The sequence below is a fragment of the Nannospalax galili genome, unplaced genomic scaffold, assembly GCF_000622305.1.
Source record: "Nannospalax galili isolate Female #2095 unplaced genomic scaffold, S.galili_v1.0 scaffold471, whole genome shotgun sequence".
NCBI classification, from domain to species: Eukaryota; Metazoa; Chordata; class Mammalia; order Rodentia; family Spalacidae; genus Nannospalax; species Nannospalax galili.
Window position 1 is genome coordinate 883941 of NW_008330333.1, and position 3976 is coordinate 887916.

General features: G+C 51.4%; 1 long non-coding RNA gene across 1 annotated transcript; it reads left to right on the plus strand.

Annotated features, from left to right (window-relative positions):
- Nucleotides 1–2399: 2399 nt before the first annotated feature.
- On the plus strand, nucleotides 2400–3162 carry LOC115072432. Its single transcript, XR_003851494.1, has 4 exons — nucleotides 2400–2432; nucleotides 2525–2557; nucleotides 2875–2904; nucleotides 3108–3162. It is a non-coding gene; the product is annotated as an uncharacterized LOC115072432 (long non-coding RNA).
- Nucleotides 3163–3976: the final 814 nt, after the last annotated feature.

A 3976-nucleotide genomic window follows, 5' to 3' on the forward strand; every position in this document is an offset into this window, starting at 1 on the left:
AAGGAAGGCAGATTTTTTTGAGTTCAAGGCCAACCTGGTCTACAAAGAGAGTTCCAGGCCAGCTGGGGCTACAGAAGAGACCCTGTCTCAAAAAAGACCAAAAAAATAAAAATAAAAAAATTTAAAAATTAAAAAAGGGCATGGTGGCACAAGTCTAAAATCCTAGCACTTGAGAGGTGAAGAGAGGAGGGTGAAGAGTTCAAAGTCATTCTCAGCTAATAGTGAGTTAGAGGCAAACCTGGGCTACCAGACAGAGACCTTGTCTAAAAACAAATAACAAAAGCAAGCAAAAACCCAAACAAATAGACAACAAACAAAAAGAACTTACAGGTCAAATTAGGAGGGAATTCAAAGAGTGAGAAAATAGGTCCATGAGCAAGGCAGATAGAGTCAGGAAATGATCATCCCTGGCCTTATGTGTACCTCAGTATGTTCACATTTCCTGTGTCTACTACCTCTTTCCCCCATCTGGTCCTGTAGTTCAGAATGGCTTTGGAGCAGGTAAAGAGGGGACAGGGACTGAGATGGGGAGCCCAGGACTGAGTTCCTGGAGGAAAGCCAGCCTGGAGATGAGGGTGCTTGAATTGCTAATGTCTCTTTCAGGCTTTAGAGGAGTCAGAAAACCCAAGAAACCAGGTGAGGCCCTTGTTGTACCTGTTCTTGTTTTCATATACCTACACTCCATCAGGTTCCTGATCTCCCTTTATTTCCTGACTGTCTCCCAGGACTTGGGAATGGAAATGGGCTGGGAGCTGGGGCCTTCCCAGGAGCCTGAGCCCAGCCAGTTGAGGCACTGTGGTTTTGTGAGTGGGAGTGCTAATGTGGGGGCTGACCAGTCTCTCTTGTTCCCCAGGCCTTGGGGGAGAACTAAGACCCCAGAAGCCAAGTGAAACCCACCTACTGACCTTCCAACTTAGCCTCACACAGCAAACACCCATTCAACAAACTAGTCCATGGATCACAACTCTTCTAGAGTAGCCAAGTGCTGAAGCCTGTTCCTCCCAGAGCCCAGGGCACACAGCACAGGTAGATAGGACAACAGCATGATACCAAGGCTGATAATGAGAGTCATCTTGAGCATTCTAAAACAAAGGAGGTAGAAGCCAATGAGTTGGCCATGATCCATTCAAAATTAGTGGAGGCTTGAGGGACAGTGAAGAGAGGTCCACAGAAAGAGGATGCAGGCTCTAGAAATGGCTCAGGGGCCAAGAAGGTAGGAGCTAGTGTTGATGAAGGAGGAAGCCACTTTTCTGGCTGGTTGTGACAACCAAGGAAGGATCCAGGCAGCTATAGAGAGGCTGGACCCAAGAAGGTGGTTAAAGGCCCATTACAGAATACAGGAACAGTCTCCTTCTAGAGCATGAGCAGAAGAAAAAAACTTGGAGACTGAGAAGCAGCAGAGGAGATCAGAGGGATAGGGCAGAGAGTGAGGGACTGCCAGAGCCCTGAACCTGGGGATAACAGAGGCAGGGTAACAGTCTATAGTGTCAGAAGCACTGTGGGAGAGACTGGAGAGATGGCTCAGCAATTAAGAGCACTGGCTGCTCTTGCAGAGGACCTGGGTTTAATTCCCAGCACCCACATGGCAGCTAACAACCAACCATAACTCCAGTTTCAGGGGAATCTGACACCCTCTTCTGAGCTTGTGGACATTGCACAATACCAGTGCACTTACATACATGCGGGCAATATACTCATACACACAAAATAAAAAAATAATAAAATATTTTAAAAAAGAAAAGTACTGTGGGTTTGGACACTCATAGGCCACTATATTTCAGGATGGGAATGGAAACAAGAATGGTGTTAGGAAAGAGCTCATGGCCACATAGAATCACCCCCCTCCCAAAGGCTCATTTTTAGCTGTCTGGTGGGTAGCTGGAGGTAGAGCTCCAGACCTTGGGCAGTTCTAGAAACAGGTCTGGATCTTCAGAGCTTATTTCTTTCTCTTCACTAGGCCCTGCACCTCAGAATGGCTACAGACTGGGTGAGGGCAGGGTGGGGCTCCTAGAGAGGCCTCCAAATAGGAACCCCAAATCCCTCATTTGGCTCCTTGTATATCCTCCAGGCTACGGAGGTGTGAGGCCCCAGAAGCCAGGTGAGCCTTGCCTTGGCCTGTTTCTCTGCCTGTCCCTTCAGCCCTGAATTCCTCTCCTCTTATTCACACCCTTCTGTGCTCCCAGAATTCAGGAACAGGAATGGACTGGGGCTGGAAGCACAGCCAGGTGATGGTGGTGGGCTCTAGGATGGGGTCTGCATGCCTTCAGACTACCCTCCCATCCCAGGCTTTGGAGGGCAGGGCCAGTGAATGAGGAGGAGGGTTGAGGGATTTCTGACCTGGCTCTGAAGGTGGAACTAACTGTGGGCTTTTTGCTCCTTGTTCATGCCTCCCTTCAACACAGGTACCCCAGCTCAGAATGGCTATAGAGCAGGTATCAGGGAACTGGGAGAGGATGGAACTAGGATGTTAGGATTATGAGAGAGATAGTCCTGGATCCTCATCTGATCCCTATTTCCCCCTCAGGCTTTGGAGGGGGTGTGAAGCCCCAGAAGGCAGGTGAGCCTCACTCCTACCAGTGATTCTGTCTCCCCCAAATTTCAGAACTACTTCCTACCTCTTCTCCCCCTTTCCACTTGTCCTCCCAGGGTTCGGGAATGGGAATGGATTAGGAGCCCAGCCAGGTGAGATGGGCAACTTGGGGACCCATATCTGGGGTGTCCGTCAGCGCTCCCCTCCTAGGCCTCAGAGGGGCAGAGTGGGTACAAAATTGAGGGGTTGCTGGGAGGAGGCCTCCAAGACTCTAGGCCTCTAGTTTTAGAGACCTTCATTTCTACCTCAGCTGAACTCCAAATCCCACCTTCCTCTCCACACAGGCCCAGCAGCCCAGAATGGATTTGGAGCAGGTAAGGGCAGGGACCAGGAGGGACTGGGAGACTTTGAGATGGTATTATTGGGGTTTATCTGTTGTGCATGTCTCTTGAAAGTTTTGGAGAGGGTATGAAGCCCCAGAAGCCAGGTGAATCTTGCCTACTTTGGTTCCAGCCCCCAACCATGCACCCTGGAAGCCATAAGCACCCCCACCATGCCTCTCTCCCTTTCTCTTCAGAATATGGGAATGAGCTAAGAGCTGCGACCTTCCCTGGAACAGAAGCCCAGCCAGGTGAGGACCTTAGGGCAGAGCCAGGCCTCTTAGAGGGCCAGAACAGGGACCATGAAGGTAGAGCCCACTAAAGTGGTAGGCAGATGGGTGCTCTAGCCTGGGGCTTAGCTTTTGTGCCTCCCTCCACAGGGTTGGGAGGGGTATGAACCCTCTGAGCTAGGGACCAGGAGCCAGGGGAGGGAAGAGCCTCCTATTCTTTGCCTATCTCAGAAGCTGCCTCCTCCTGAGCCTCTCACCCCTTTCTCCCCCTAGGATATGGCAATGGAAACGGACTGGGTGCCCAGCCAGGTGTGGACTTTTGGGCATGGGTCTTGTACTGTTGGGAGATGGGGCAGGTGGGGAGAAGGGCTGGGGACAGGTACCAAGAGGACAGAGGGCTGAGGGGGTTCCCTTATTCAATTCCAGTCAGCCCCTCTCTGTCTCTTGCCAGGTTTGGAAGTAGGAGGGAAGTCTCAGAAGCCAGGTGAGAACAGTCTGTGTCCTTTCTCTCCATTTCTGTCCTTACCACCCTTGGTCTCTAAGCACATTGGGGTGGGTGGGTAGGGTTATCTATGCCTACTCTGAGGCCAGCCCTTAGTTCCTGAATAGAAGGAAGTCTGTAGGGTCATGGGGGGGGGGTCATGGGGAAAGGAGATGGGGAACATCAAGGGACTCCTCATCCAGAACTCTTCCCAGACAGCCCACCTGTAATATCTCCCCTATCCTCCCACAGGCACTGCTGCTCAAAATGGCTATGGACCAGGTGTGGGGTGGGGGCACGGCCAGGCTTCTGGGGAGGCCCAGAGCAGGGAACCCAGGATCCTTCACCTGTTCCC